The following is a 17112-nucleotide window of genomic DNA, read 5'->3' on the forward strand; positions in this document are numbered from 1 at the left end:
TGAGACTTCGGCAACTGTCACGCCTACAAGGCGGGGCCAAGGGAGGCGCCTGGGGACCCGAGATCCGGATCGGCGAACGCGCGCTTGGTTCCAGGACGCTGGATGGTGGAGGTAGACAGAGGAGAGCTCCAGAGAACACCGCTGGACTGTGATACACCTTCCCCAGACCCCGCGACCTACCTATCCCTTAATTTGTAAGTTACGCCATTAAATAAATCTCCTTTTAACTACGTGGAGTGGCCTAAATAATTTCCCCAATATCTGGCGCCCAACGTGGGGCCCGAACCCACGACCCTGGGATTAAGAGTCCCATGCTCTACCGACTGAGCTAGCCGGGCTACGTATAAGACATTATGGTAGATTATTGTGTATACTAGTAAACAAATTTAGTAAAATAGCAGCCTTAAATAATTTGCACTGTAATTTGCACTGTTATGGATTCTTATATGTTGATACAAATGTAAACTATTTTTATATTCCTGTTTAAGATAATTTGTATATTGATACAAATACAGAACTATACTTGGTATAATGTACATATATTTCTCCTCTTATTTGAAATGTTTGTATATTGATACAAATGTAAATTTATATCTGTCATACTTTATGTATGTTCTACTTCTGTTTAGGATATTCGGTATATTGATATATATTTAAGATTATTGTCATATTGCATATCCCACTACATACTCCTACCTCTGTTATAAATATTGATATATATTTAAGATTATTGTCATATTGTATATCACACTATACACTCCTACCTCTGTTATAACATCTTGTGTATTGTCACAACTTTGAAGTCATCGTTCTTTACCATACACTTGCTTATAGACTGTCTACCTTGTTTACGTGAAGCCTTAGTCCTTAGGTTATTTCAGTAGATAAGACTTGTAGATTTATAGTCACCTATGCTTGTCATCTCTATAGTTACGTTAATCAGGTTATACAGATTTACAGATACATAGGTCAGATGGACAGGTAATCTTCAACACTTCATAGACCTAGAGAATATGGCATTTAAATAACTTAGAATTCTGTTGATGCGAGACACAATTGCTCCTGGCTGCACCAATTTGATCCCGAGAGAATGTTGGGCTTCTAGACATTTCCATTTGGAAGTTTGTCTTCTTGGCACAAAATGGCCTACTGGGCAAAGAACTGCCCTTGCCTCGACAGCTGACAGTACAAATGCAATGCTATCCTTTCTGGACAAGCGGGACACAAGGAAAGCGACCACTGTACTCTGCCAAGACAGGGTAAGATGGTCTTTCAGAATTCCTGCTTCTGAAAATGGTCTGTCAGATACTTTAGGCCTGTAGCCAATTTGAATGCACCAACAATGCTGAGAAACATTAGGTGATTGTCCGGGCTGCCAGCTGTCTCGGTCTACACTCGCAAGATTCCCGAAAGTTGCTTGCATCCATCTACCATTTCTCAGGTACCATTACATTCCTTCTCAGGTCTTTGATGGGATTGAAGACTAGCAGTTATAGTTACAACTTAGTAGATAGAACATATTAAGTATTAGATTCAGGTTCTTTAGGGTAGGACACCTTTTGGAATGATCTTTGTAACATGCCATTTATCTATGCTCTATACTTCTCTGGATTTTAATATGTGTTTCTTGCTTGATATTGTTTGCATTGGTTGTAGTTCCATCTTATCTAGGTCATTATCCCTCATTATTCCTGGACAATATTTGATAACCATTCCTTTGTATATAGTCTTGTATTAGGTTAGAACTTTCTTATTTAGACAAAAAGGGGGAGATGTAGTGGGTAGCCATTCCAGCTTTGTTCTGGAAGTTCCAACCCCCATTGAGACTTCGGCAACTGTCACGCCTACAAGGCGGGGCCAAGGGAGGCGCCTGGGGACCCGAGATCCGGATCGGCGAATGCGCGCTTGGTTCCAGGACGCTGGATGGTGGAGGTAGACAGAGGAGAGCTCCAGAGAACACCACTGGACTGTGATACACCTTCCCCAGACCCCGCGACCTACCTATCCCTTAATTTGTAAGTTACGCCATTAAATAAATCTCCTTTTAACTACGTGGAGTGGCCTAAATAATTTCCCCAATAAGGAGCATAATATTTATGTAGATATTTGGATTTCCAGATGGGAGAATAACTTTATGGAGCACTTGCATAGTGGGTAACACAGAGTCAACACTACAGAAAGTACTATTACTGCTGGCACTAAAACAGAACAAATAGAAATTAGTTGTTCTCTGACCATATAGAATTTAATAATAGCTGCTATCGGCCTTCACTGTGGTTAAGACTTTGTTTCAGTGAACAGGAAATTCAGAATATAACTCTAAGATCTTTCTCTCTTTTCAAAACTATTCTTCAGTTGTGTCTGGCTTTAGTCCCATTTTGATGATCCCAAAGCTTTGTGATCAAAAGAAAGGACTAAGATAAACAGCCTACTATGATTAATATGCCCAATTCTCCTGTGAAATAGAACTTCAAAACTACCTGTTGATCTCACTCTTTGGTGGTTAATGTTAATTGTCAACTTGACAGGACCTGTAGTTACCTGAGAGAACAAGCCTCCTGGCATACCTGTGAAGAATTCCCTCGTTTAGGGGAGCCTCTGCACATGTCTGTGAGGAATTTTCTCAATTAGATTAGCATCTTGGTGTCCCAATGAAAGATTATCTACTTCAGGTTGAGGTGGCAAGATCCACTTTAACCATAGGTAGCACCCCTCCATTGGCTAAGGTCCTGGACAAAATTTAAAAAAGAGAGAAAGTAAACTGAACACTAGCATGCATCATTCCCCTGATGGTATATTCAACATGACAAGCTACCTAAAGCACCTGCCAACATGACTTTCCTGCCACAATGGACTATACTCTCACAGAGAGATTGAAAAAAATGGTCTCTTCTTTCCTTCAGCTGCTTTTGTCAAGGTATTTATCATAATAAAAGTAATTATGACACATCCTTTCCTAGAATAAGGTTTATGGGGTTTTTTTTCTTCACATACCTAACTGTAACATAGAAAAAGTAAAGTTGCTTTTTACTACTAGACAATGAATAGTTACAATCAGTAGAGCCTACTACCTATGGTCAGACTCCTTGCTCACCCTTGATGCAGAGGGGAGGGGCTTGGTCCTGCCTCAACTGAATGTACCAGGCTTTGCTTACTCCCCATGGGGGTCTTACCCTTTTGGAGGAGGGGAGGAGGGGGTGGGGGGATGGGCCAGGGTTGAGGCGGGGGGGGGGGCAGAAGGAGAGATGAGACGGGGATCTGTGGTTGGTATATAAAATGAAAATGAAAAAAGAATATTTATCATACATCAAAATTTGTATTAAAATCAAAAATTGTATTAACGGGGTTCTTAAGCAAATCAAGTTATATTATATATTCCATGATACTTTTAATTGGAAAACATTTAAAATTCCATTGCTTGCTTAATCCACTACTCTCCTAAGGATGTTGTTTCAAACACCATGCCTGGGAGTCGGAACATCTAACAATTCATGCTAACGAACTGTGAGATTCAGTGTTCCAGGCTAGCACTCAGGCAATCAAACATGTCATGTGGTTAATTGTACAGATCACAGGAAATGGTGAAGAGGTGATTTTCAATAGTCCTGCCAAATTCTATTACACACACTGAAGAGTATCAATGCTTTGATCTCCTAAGGTTAGCACTGATACACAATTAATCAGTGTTCATTGATAGACTGCAAACTTTTGTGTATTGTTTAAATATGACTGATTTGTTTTATTTCTCTGCAGCTCTTGAATTATCTTCATGTAACCTAGATTTGTATAATCCCATATCTTGCCATGGATTTGGAATTAAATTTTTTGCTTTGAAGATAAATCCTGGTTCTGAAAGAAAGAAATTCAAGACTGTCATATTTCCTACAAGAAGTTGTACAGAAAACTGAGATGCTGCTCAATAGATAGTTTAATACATGGGCATTCCCCACTACCACCTGCATTTTACATTGTTGAGCTCTCAAATCCTGACAATACTATAAAGAAATGGCTTTGTCCATTTTAAAGTGCAAGGAAGAAAAACAAATCAAGAAACATTTCACTTGAGTTCCCTTGAATTCCAGCTGTGCTGTGTTCTTTCACATAAAAGCAAACAGAATTGCACGTCATCTCAGACAAGCTTGACAAACAAATCAGAAGGCCATGCAGTTCTCTCCCCAGAGCTTTTAAACATCACTATCAGTCATGTTCCTGTTAAAATGGTGACTGACCTTCTTGAGAGCTAAAACAACACATGCTAGAGACCTAGCAATGTCCTTTTACAGGTTTTATGATTTCAAATGTGGGAGAATTCAAAGAGATGTTTTGGAGCAGGTGAGATTAATTACTCATAAAATTTGTGTTATATATTTCATCTTTTGTAGCAGCATATCTAAAAGACAAAAATCATGACCATTCTTGCAAACGAAATCTCAAGACAGGCACATTAATCTCACTTCAGAAATAAAGACATTCTAAAGTCTCCTAGAGTTCCTGTGAGTGCTTGTTGAATACTTTTATCAGCAACAGTTAAAGTGTAGACATCCAGGAACTATCTGTAGTCAATAAGGATAAAATCATCAAAGAGCTCAGCTTCAACTCCTGGATATCCTACCCACCAAAAGCAAGCATTTTTGTGTAGAAGACAGAGGTCACAGAAGAAATGTTCTATCCTTCTTGGCTTTTACTCCCTGAATCCATACATAAGACACCAGCTGAGTAGCTCATCAAAATGAGTATAAATCGAAAAGTGAAAGAATTTTGTGTTTTATAACATGTAACCCATTCAAAAGATCAAAGATCTCTATTATTGTATCTCTTCTTACTAAATGATGATATTAATAACCTTCCCATTGCTGTAGCTCATTGATAAGGGTATAGCTATCCAGAAAAGCATGAATTAAAACCATGGTCAGGAACCAGTTTTATAGTCAGGCATAGTGATGTATTCTTGTTATCCCATCTTGAAGCAGTGAGATCATGATTTAGATACCAGCCTGTGTTATATAGTGAGACTCATATGAAGAAGAAGAAGAAGAAGAAGAAGAAGAAGAAGAAGAAGAAGAAGAAGAAGAAGAAGAAGAAGAAGAAGAGGAAGAGGAAAGAGGAGGAGGAGGAGGAGGAAGAGGAGGAGGAAGATTAAACAGGTGTTTTTCCAGGTAAGTGTAGCTACCATGCTTCATCAAAGAAGCCCTACTTTACAACAAATGGAGACCTCCACAGAAAACCACCACAGGACACAATGCAGAGAGCAACGGATGATGGGAAGCCTAGCACCAACAGATTCATCTACATCAAAACTCCTGCATCTGTGACTCATAGAACATCTTAGAAGAGGAGACAGAAAGATTGTAAGAGCCATAACACCAGGAAATCCTTCATTAAACAGTCTTTCCTCGAAATGTCTACATAAATAAGACAGCAACGATGGCAATATCAAATGGACATGTTAAAGTAGTGGGATGGGGTGGATTTCACAGGATCCAAAAACCAAACAAAGAATTACAGACAAATATGACTACTAGAAAAGGGGAAATTAGCCTCTCCCACAGGTGTCCAAACTCAGAATTGTCAGCTTGGAGACCATATACATCCAACCAACAAAAAATGTACACAATTCAGCAAGTTTTATATATATTTGTATGTGTATATCTATATATTTGTGCATACATACATAACAATGATAAGCAAAGGAAAAAAAGCTATCTACCTGAGAGTAGTCAAAAACATAGGAGGAGTTTGAGGGTGGACAACCGGGAGGGACTAGGGAAAGAAAGGGGTGGAATAAAATGCTGTAATTCTATTTCAGTTTTTAAGTGTGAAAATTCAAAAATAAGATGTTTTTCCTTGGAGCAATAATCTTCCTTCAGTCCATCCTTGTATAAGACAAAAATTTAAAGAAATACCATTTTATAAGAATTTAAGAAAACACTAATATGCTAATTATCACTAAAATGTAGAATGGATTTGCTGTCTCTCTGATTATTTTTAAAGCCAGGGACACAACTTTTTGAGCAGACCAACATTTTTCACCTCATCAATTCTTACTGCTCATTAAGGCATGATCAACTCTTTGTTAGAGCTTCATTTCTTTTCATTATTTTGTCTCTTCATGTTCAATATTTCTCTGCATTACAGCATCATTTCAAATGTATAGCTAATGTAAACTATCAGCAGTGTTTAATACCATGATCCACTACTCACCCACTCTATTTCCTACTTAATTTCTAAACCTAATGCTCAGCCTCCAATAAAGTAAAAAAGAAGTGACTACTGGTGGGATTACAACAAGCTTTGGGATCCTCATTCCTACTTATAGATAGGGCATACACACATATGCATATTCACACACCCAAACACACACATGTGCATCCCGGACCCAGATTGCCACTCTCCAAGGCCCATTTCATTCTCAACAATCTACTAACGTGAAAATTTTCCATGAGAAGGAAATAAGGACTTTTAAGTAAATCATTTCTCAACAATAGAACTTATGATACAGACCACATGACCTTGTATAACTGTCAGAGTAGAAATAAGCAGACCAGATGACTTTGGTTACTGCAGATGTATAAGACAAGGGCTCAGTCAGGAATTATTGCATGACATCCAAGGGGTGAATTCACACCAATTTACACAAAGGCTCCAAATTTGCTGATAGCACACAAAAACATAGAGAGATATGACCACAAAATAATTTGATGCCTTTTTCTGGCAACAATCACTCTAGAGTCCTCTGTGCTTGCCTCTATCAGAGACCTAAAATATTAACGTATGGTATATCATTTACATGCTTGGATGTCCCACAGAACTTAAGATCCTTGAAATCACAGTGTTTTAAACTTTTATATGTTTGCTTCAGAACTGAACACTAAACACAACCTTCACAGCACAATTACCTAGAGCTTAACAAATATTATATTTTCAAGTACTACCTTAGGCTTCTGAATCATTGTCTATGGCAGTATAGACTGAGACGCATTTCCCTGGGCTCTTAACAATTATTGTTATACACCATATGGGTGGATAATAATTTTAGTTAATATCTAATATCAGTTGAGTAAAAGAAACAACTCTGCCTCTAACCCTTTTGCCTACTGTCTACACAGAGAAAGGTCAACAAATTTGAGGCATTGTATACCTCAGGAGAAGGCAGTTAACATGAATTACAATGTAGATGAGATTCTGCCTAAGTTTATATGAATCTGGTGAACTCAGACAGTGCATAAAGACTCTGGGCACACAAAACACATAGAGAAAAAGATGCTGATCCATCCAGTCTCCCTTCTGTATGACTTCAAAAATTTACATTGCATATTTATATAGTTTATTTAGGAGTCAAAATAAAGGCCCATGTAAGGGAATAAAAAATTGGTTATCATCTTATCTCCAATTCTTCTCCTTGAGCCTCAGAAATCATGGTCTACAGTAGAGAGTGCAACAGCTACCCTAACATTCCTTAGATTTCCTGTGTAATCAGCTTTTATAACTTAAGCTGCTAACACACCATTTTAATCTTATATGCACTTCCATGATCCTGACCCAGTTTCTCTCTGTCGCTGTCTCTCTGTCTCTCTCTCTGTCTCTCTCTCTGTCTCTCTCTCTCTGTCTCTCTCTTTCTCTCTCTTTCTCTCTCTCTCTCTCTCTCTCTCTCTCTCTCTCTCTCTCTCTCTCTCTCTCACACACACACACACACACACACACACACACACACACACTTTGGCAATCATTTGCTGAAAATGGCCAACAGGTAAAAAGCAACCTTACATAACGAATATCTACATCTGATGACTGTAGTTTCCTTCCTTGGGATTCATTAGGATGACCTCAAATGTCTGAGAAAAACCACAATCAAACTTTTCTTTATGGCATATCTCTTCCAAATATAACAAAACCAGTACGTTAGTCAATTGGTTGAAGGGTTGGGACATGGGTTGCAGCTGTCATTTTGCTGGAGCAGACTTCCCAAGGTATTGCTGTGTTTACAAGAACAACAAAAGCAGTGCCAGCATTCAGAAAACATGAGACATCCATGCTTGGAGGAATTATTTTAACAGGATTTGTATTCTGCTAGAAACACATCAGGATGTAGTTGTACATTCTAAGAAAGTGGATCTTATGAGTGCCAGGCAGGTTACCCAGACAAACACATTGGCTGGAGTCATTCTCTCATGTTCCTTCCAATTCTCCATAGAACTACTTCAAACTTCAGTATGCTTACTAAGTATCTGCATATAATGTTAACATGCAAATTCTGATTTAACAGGTCTTAGGGTAGGCATGGACTTACAATAATAACAAGCTTCTGGGTAATAGCAATATTATCTCCTTGCAGGTTATACTCTGAGTAGTCAATACTAAAGGACAACATACCTAATACAAAACAACCCTGGCAAATTCCCTTTGAAACTGATAACCATGTTGTGATACTATATACAGAATGTCACACACTGGGCTCCAGTTGATGAGGGAGAACACTTCCAAGGTCAGAGGGAAAGACTACTTTGCTCTTTAAATGTAGATAAAATATAAATGCAGAAATTAGGTACTAGCCTAAAATGGTAATTACAATATGTCCACATTCTAACTATTTTCTGTAGCACTAATGAATATTCTAAACCTTTTTGAAATGTCCATGAAGAAATTCAAGGATACAATCCAGGGTAGTGAAAACTGTGCCCTAGGGCTCTACAAGAAAATGCCCAGTACGAACAGAAGGCTGCCCACACAGAAGGCTCTTTAAGAGCATCTGAGTCACCCTTGGGCAACTGGGATAACATGCCCAGGAAACACGGCTCCCAAGCACTGGGGACGAATCATGAACAGCTCAGCTCTATTCTGACTGCCACTTCCATACTTCCGCCACCTTTGGTTTCCCATTGGCTGTTTGTTCATAGTTCTTAATTCACGTGTTTTCATAACAATATTAGAGGGTATTTCTTCATTTCATCTTAGTCCAACTGTCTAAAAAATAATTTACATTTTTTAATTATCTCTTTTGTTTTTCTTTTTGAGGTAGGATCTCATATAGCCCAGCACAAGCTCAAATTCACTATGTAGTCAAGGATGTCCTAGAGTTTCTGATCCTCCTGGCTCTACCTACTAGGTGCTAGAACAACAGGCTTGTAACACAGTGCCAGGTTTGGGCCATGCTGAGGATAGAAGGGCTTCCAGGATGGAAAGCTTTTGTGAATGCTAGGCAAACACTGTACCAACTGAGCTGTGTCTCTAGCTCTTGATAAGAATATTTCTTAAAGTTGTATTCATGAGTATCTGAATTTGCTTTGGAGATAGGAAATATAAAACTAATAATGGGAATTTTCTTCAACAAGTTTACTTTATTCCTTTAAGATGAATGAATGCGTAATTAGATCTATTTTGGGTCAAAATATACCATGAATCAAAAAATATTTTTTAAACTGTGAATAAAGCCATCCCAGCCAGATATGTGCCCAGAAGTATTAAAATGTATGAAGGTTACTTCTCTGTATGAGATAAAATTGATCCTATTTCTGCCACTATAGTTTTCAGACTGAATAAACTCCCTGAGGTCTGATAGAAGAGCATCATGGAAGAGGAGAACAGGAAGCTAATCTAGCTTGATGAAAAGAAGTAGAAATATTTTATCTACTATGTTTTGATAGATAGATAGATAGATAGATAGATAGATAGATAGATAGATAGATAGATAGATAGATAGACAGATGGACAGACAGACAGACAGACATAGATATGCATACATATGCAGTCTGAGCAAGTCCATCACTATCAGAAAAGTCAGCCATGCTGTGCTTTGGTAGGTTTAATCAAAACTACGTGTCCCATATTATTATATTTTCAGCACTGTGACCAAAGTAGCTGAGATAAATAACTTAGGGTGAGAAATTATTTTTCTTATTGATTCTGAGGTTTCAGCCCATGGCTGTTAGGCCTTGAAAAGACAGCCTGTTCAGTAGAGAATGTGGAGGAGGAACTTTTTCATCCTCCATCCCACTGCAGTCAGGAAGTTGAAATCACACCTGAAAGGCAGCAGTGACAATACTCCACCAGGACCTGTTATTTCATCTAGATCACATCTCCTAACGTCTCCAGAACCTCCCCTTCAAAAAAAAAAAAAACACTAGTTAGGGTCTTAGATTGGTTATCTGGGGAACATCCAAACCATAGTAATTTCTGTATCATCTGCCTCAAGGTCAAATATGCCTATGGTCATGAGAATATTCTACTCTAATAAAGAAACTTGTAGCAGAATTGAAGTTGATAATATTAGTAAGCTGTTATATTTCCCTCTTTTATATACATTTATCATATAAGTGTAATTTTTATTTTATTAAAACTGGGCAACATAGTCAAACATCTAAGTGAGATACAGAGGGTCAGTCAATCCTATATGTCCTTTGTTGCATAGTTCATTCTGGGCATAGTGTTCTTTTTAATATTTATTTATGTTCACATGACTAAGGTTTTGTTCATGTGTTGGTCTTTTATTTTCTATATTTTCAAGGTCATGTTCTTCTTTCAGACAACCAAGTTATGTTTCTTAACAGTTGATCTAGACAAAGTGTGGTACCCTCTCTTGTGAGGCAATGGTATGGAGAATATATCCAGAGGGATATATTAGGGAGTCTTTTATCTGTAAAAAGTTAATGAGATGGCTGAGACAGAAAGAAAGACTATAGTACTTTCTTTTATAACCCCTAAGACATGAATGAGCACTACTTTTAAAGATTTTAAGATACCAAACAAAAATCCTAACATGTATTTTATATCATCCTTAATATGTGACCATTTGAAGTCCCCTTCTAATGCTCCAGGAAGTCTTGCTGAAGCTCTGGGATCTCACTTATCTAACCCATCTGGAAAGGTCAGATTTTTTTAAATGTCTTTGTATGATTTTAAATCTATGAGCATTTTTCCTGCACTTATTTATGCTGAGCATGTATAAGCAAGGTACCTGCAGAGGCCAGAAGAGATCAACAGATCCCTTGGAACTAGAATTATGGTTTGTTGTAAGCCACAATGTGGGTGCTAGGAATTGAACCCAGGTCCTTTGCAGGAGCAACAGGTACTTTTATTCACTGACCATCTCCCCAGCAGAAAGCTCTGATTTTAACATAAAAATCTCAGCATACGATTTAACTTTAGACCTCATTTCCATAAATATCCACATCAAATGGTCATAGAATATAGTAAGAAAATATAGCTCTAACCAACTCATTTTCCTCTTTCTTGCTTATTCTTGGTTTATGGTTGTCCTAATATTAACTTGTTCAGTCTCCTTAATTACTCATTTCAACTCTCTTTTCTTTAAGTGGGTATTCGTAAACTCTGTCTACATATTTTTCACACCTATCTGTGTCTTTTCCTAAAGGAGACTGACAGTTAAGCTGTTGAGCCCTAACATATGACTTGGTAATACTGTAAATTAGCTTGAACTGGTAATGATATTCTATTCTATTCCACCTACCCTGAGTCTTCTAAGCAGGCACACATCAGCCTGCCCCATAATTCACCAGCCAAATCCTGACAGAGTAGTTCCCTTTCGGCATTTGTCACCATGTTTCAGTCACAGAGAGTGCCACACATTAACAAGAAAAAATTCACTTGAGCTTGCTGTGAAATAACTCTGAACCTCCCAGTGTCGGGTCAGCAGCTGGCAGTGTTCTATTTCAGCAGCCACTATGGTTTGCTAGATTGATCCCTGATGTCACAAGATGCCTTTGATCTCTGCTCTCTGCTTGGGCAACTCTAACCTTACATTAGCTGAGAAGCCTAGAGGTTCTGAATAGGCTTTGGGCACCGACACACTTTAAAGAGAAGGTTCTGAATAATGCAATTCATTTATCACTTTGAGATTAAAGACTCTCTTGCATTGCAGAAGAGAAAAATGTAATTCTTTATCAGCAATAAAACTTTCAGAGTGGAAAAAATTTCATAATCACTTCCATCAATGGAACTTCTGAAGAGACTCCATAAGGGTGGCCTTGCAGGGAGGCTCTGCAAAAGACAGAACAAATCCACAACAAGGTAATTCTGGCACATACAGAAACAAACTACCTTGAGTGCTCCAGATGGGTCTGGTTTGCTGTCCTAGTTAAGTTTCTACTGAATAAACACCATAACCAAAAGAAATTTTGAGAGAAAAGGGCAGCTTTCTGTGAAGTCATGGCAGGAACTAAAGCAGAAACCATGGAGGAATGCTGCTCACTGGCTTGCTGTACGGCTTGCTCAGCTTGCTTTCTTATAGAACCCAGAACCACCTGCCAAAAGACTGAACAGCCCACAGTGAGTTGGGCCCTCCCACATCCATCACTCATCAAGAAAATGCCCCCACAAACTGGCCTGCAAGTCAATCTGATGGAGGCAGTTCCTCAACTGAGATTCCCTCTTCACAAATGTGTGTGGGTTTGTGTCAGTTTGACAAAAGCTAAACCATACAGTACACTTGTGCACAGCTTTATACTATAGTAATACTCCTGTATGCATAATGATGTGTTTGTCCTGTGTTGACCAATCAGGAAGGAAATAATTTATTGTAAGGAAAAGTACCCTTGCTTAGCTCATAAAAACTGAATGTACAGAAAACTCCTAATCTCAAATCTTCTAAATGTTTTAACTTTTAGAGCTATTGTAGCAAATTTTTTGGTGTTTTATAATCATATTTAAAAGTATTAAAGTAAAGAGTATATCATATAAAAGGTATTAAATGGACTTAAATGCATTAAATCTTAGATAAACCTGAATATTTTGTGTATTAAATCTTTTTCTATCCCATCAGCCAGATCCCAAATAGTGACACAGAGACTTATTAATTATGAAAGTTCAGCCTATAGCTTAGGCTTGTTCCTAACTAGCTCTTATAACTTAAGTTAAATGATTTATATTAATCTACATTCTATCACATGGTGTTACCTCTGTTCCATCTTATACCTTCTGTTTACTCTCCATGTCTCCTGGCATCTACCGTGCCTCGATTATTCTCTTCCTCTCTCTGCCTGGAAGTCCCACCTATCTCTCCTGCCTAGCTATTGGATGTTTAGCTTTTTATTGCACCAATCACAGCAACACATCTTCACAGTCTACAAATATCAAAAAACCTTTTTTCTCCATTTATGTATACACACGTACTTTTTTATGCTGTGTACCTGAGAACAGTGTGCTTGTGACAAGTCATTGACTCCAGTGGGACTGGTTCCACAGAGCTAGGAGTCCTGGCACCATACACAAGATAAAACAGTCATAAAATTAATGTCTCTCTTTATTCTCATCTGATGATGTTAGGTACATTATAACAAATCTAAGTAAATTTAAAACAAATGTAAGAGTAGCAAAGCATCTGGATGATAAATTGATATATTGCCTCTAATGTTAAAATTGAGATACAGTAGTCCCCATTTATATTTTTAAACCAATACAAGTATCAATTTTTAGAATATAAATTTTCCAGCTACTTAGAATCTATAGCATTCGTGAGGTTAAGAATGAGACAGAAGGATAGGAATTGGCTTTATTATTTAGCCATTTGTGAGCTGAAACGAACTATTTAACTTCTTTAGACCCAGTTTTTCTCCTTTTTCAAATTTTAAGAACAGTTTCTGTTTCATAGGTAGTGTAAGTACTGAGAAAGAGAATGTATATAATACAGTTAGCATACTGTCTGGCTCATACTCCATCCTAAGCAATAAGATAAAATTTACAAAGTTCACTACCTATTTGGAATTATATAATAAGATTCCAATTATGTAGCTGACATCAAAAAATCATTTTAGTGACATTTCTGAACATTATTGAGCATCTACTCTGTTTTAAGCACTATCTAATTATGTGAGCTATAAATAATAATGCCCACAGCTTCCTCCCAATAAGCTCACACATCTATATAAAGATCTTAGATTGCATGTAATATATTCCTAACTAACACAGACAATGACAAAATATGTATGCCTAGGGGTTTTTTCCTCTAAAAAATTTACACTAAAATATCCATGGATAGTTTTTTTTCAAGGTCCTTGCAAGATCTTTGGTCAGAAGCTGCCTTTGTGTAAAGTAGTGAAGGATCATCAGGCAGGATGAAAAAAAAGAATAAACTCCTTGTTCAGATCTTGTTTAGGCAGCCATGCTGATGAGACTTCATTGGTGTAGCTTCTCTGACATTTCCAGAAAACACAGTTGGAAGCAAGACGTCTATTCCTCTGTCTCTTTCAACCCATCCCCCTTTCTTCTGCAATGATTCCTGAACTTTAAGCCCAGTTGTTGTGTAATAAATGTATCAGTTGGAACTGGGATCCACAGCTCTGCATCTTAATCAGCTGTGATTTTTGTAATGTTCTCCCTCTATTTCAAAGAGAAGTTTCTTTCATTAAGAATGCAGTACATTTATCTGTGGGTATAAGGATAAACATTTATAATCTAGTTGACAACAATGATAGGCATGCTAACTTAAAAGGAGAAAAGCTCATGAGGCCTAAACCCCAGACAAACAACTACAGTCAACTAAAGAGTGCTGAGAATGAAAAAAATAGTCTTCCCCAGGGAAGAGAGCACCAACTGGTTATCCAATAGCAAACTGTCAGCCCTGAAACCATATACATAGGAGTAATATTATATGACTAAGCAAGTTGTGTGTATATGTGTGTGTGAACAATTAAAGAAAAAGATGCCATGAACTTGAATGAGAGCAATGAAGGATACATGAGAGGTTTTGGAAGAAGGAAAAGGAAGGTTAAGAATGATGGAATTTTAATCTCAAAGGAAAAGAATAGACTATTCCTAAGATAGATATGGAGTAAGAATAGAAGAAATCTGAAAGAAAAAAAGAGTATCAGAACAATTGAAAAGTCGAGGGAGGATTCTTGGGCACAAGCACCCAGGAACAACAAGTTAGAAAAATAATGAATGAACTGCAGAGAAGCATTCAAGGGCTGTGTCCACTGTTGACACAAAGAAGGTTGAAGCATAAATGTTTGTGGACGAACATGGAAGTACAAGACACACACACAAAAAAACCCTGAAGCTGAAATACTCCACCTGTACCTAAGAGTGACTAGCCAAGGAATTTATGTAAGGTACCACCCCCAACACTGCCTAGTTAAGCAAAAACGTGGGAACATAGAAAGTAGGCTGAACCTGGTACAATCTCACCAAAGGACAGAAGAATCCTCAGGAAAAAATTGTAACAAGTTCTATTAAAAAAAAAATTGGTAACTGGGTGGGAAAAAATTACTCAGCAGGAAACACACAAACATAGATATGCATATTAGTTACTTTTCTGTTGCTATGATAAAATACCATGACTAAGCATAACTGAAGAATAAAGGGTTTATTTTAGCTTATGGATCCAGAGGGATATAATCCATAATTATGAGAAAGGCATGGCAGCAGAGACAGCAAGCAGAGAGAATATATTTTCATGTATCCACTAGAAGTGGGTGAAATTATAAACCCTACATCCTATCCCAGCCACGTACTTCCTCCAGCAAGGCTTCACCTCTTAAAAGTTTCATTATCTCCCCAGATAGTATGACTAACCAGGGATCAAGTCTTCAAATACATGAGTCTATGGTGGATATTTCTCATTCACATTATCACATTCACTCCCTTGGCACCCATAGGCTCATGTCCATCTCATGGTACAAAATACATTTAGTACAACTTCAAATGTTCCCATAGTCTTTAACAGTGTCAGCATTGTCTTCTGAGATGCAAGGCAATCTCTTCATAATGACAGCCCCTTTAATATCAAAAATCAAATTACATTCTTCCAACATTAAATGGCACATAATATACATTTCCATTCCAAAAGAAAGACCTCCATCCCCTGGGGACGTCTGGTATGTACCTAGGGTTCTCCTAGTTGTTCTCTGCTGCCCATTTCAGCCTTTCTTTTCCAACCATCCCCATTCCTTTGTGACTTCTCATTCACCTATAGATATGCTCTCTACCAGGAATCCAAAGCTACCACAATTAACTGTATCCCAAGTAGGATATCTATGTCCTCCTTCCTCACTTCCATTCTGCTTTCTCAACTACTCTTAGACAAGCCACTGCCGACCAACCTGAGCACCCCACCCCTTCTAGCTGACCTCCATTCCCTTCATTTAGACTCAGAGTTGCTCTGACAACCTACTCAGCCATTCCTTCTAGCCCATCCCCATTCCTCTGTGATCCTCCACTGACCCACAGGACTGTTCTCAACCAAAGACGTCACAGCCACTACAGTTGGCTAGCACTCAGGGATCCCACAGTTGCCACATTATTCTAGTACTCACAGTGGGCAAAAAGTAACAAAAAAGATGGAAGACCCACCTAACAAATTCAAGAACATGTGGCTACACCAAGATACACCTCACATATCATAATTGCAAATGCTTAGATACCAGAGCAAAAACACAAACAGGAAAAACCAAGACAATAGGCTTCCTCCAAAGCCAACAATCCTGCTGACCCTAAAAATGGCAACTGGGCTGAAGCACAGACAAAAACGTCAAAATACCAATTATGAAAACAATCAAGGACTTTAAAGGAGAGATGAATAGATGCCTTAATGAGGTCCCTAAAAACACAAACAATTGAATGAAATAATGAAAATAACTCAAGATAAGAAATCATAATTTAACAAAGGAACAGAATCATTAAGGAAAACCCAAACAGAAATAAAACTGGAAATGAAAATCTTAGGATGTCAATAAAAAAAATCTCAATGGTAAACTTCCATCATCAACAGACTAAACGATGGAAAAATGAATTTCAGGTCTTAAAGACAAGGTAGAAATAAATAACTCACCCAGGAGGTAGTGGTGTATGCCTTTAATCCCAGCACTCAGGAGGCAGAGCCAGGTGGATCTCTGTGAGTTCGAGGCCAGCCTGGTCTACAGAGTAAGATCCAGGACAGGCACCAAAAGCACACAGAGAAACCCTGTGTTGAAAACACCAAAAAGAAATAACTCAGTCAAAGAAAAGGTTAAACATATACATATGCATATATGTATGTGTACATATATATATCATATTATATCAAGGCACAAAATCATCCAGGAAATCTGGAACACTATGAAAAGACCAAATCTCTGAATAATACATATAGAGAAAAGAGAAGAAACCCAGGTCAAAGGTACA

The 17112-nt window shown here is 37.9% G+C and overlaps 1 non-coding gene across 1 annotated transcript; it reads right to left on the reverse strand.

The window, feature by feature from the left end:
- Window positions 1–265: 265 nt before the first annotated feature.
- Window positions 266–338, reverse strand: Trnak-cuu (transfer RNA lysine (anticodon CUU)). The gene has a single exon. It is a non-coding gene; the product is annotated as a tRNA-Lys (tRNA).
- Window positions 339–17112: the final 16774 nt, after the last annotated feature.

Source organism: Peromyscus eremicus, chromosome 9 (assembly GCF_949786415.1).
Source record: "Peromyscus eremicus chromosome 9, PerEre_H2_v1, whole genome shotgun sequence".
NCBI classification, from domain to species: Eukaryota; Metazoa; Chordata; class Mammalia; order Rodentia; family Cricetidae; genus Peromyscus; species Peromyscus eremicus.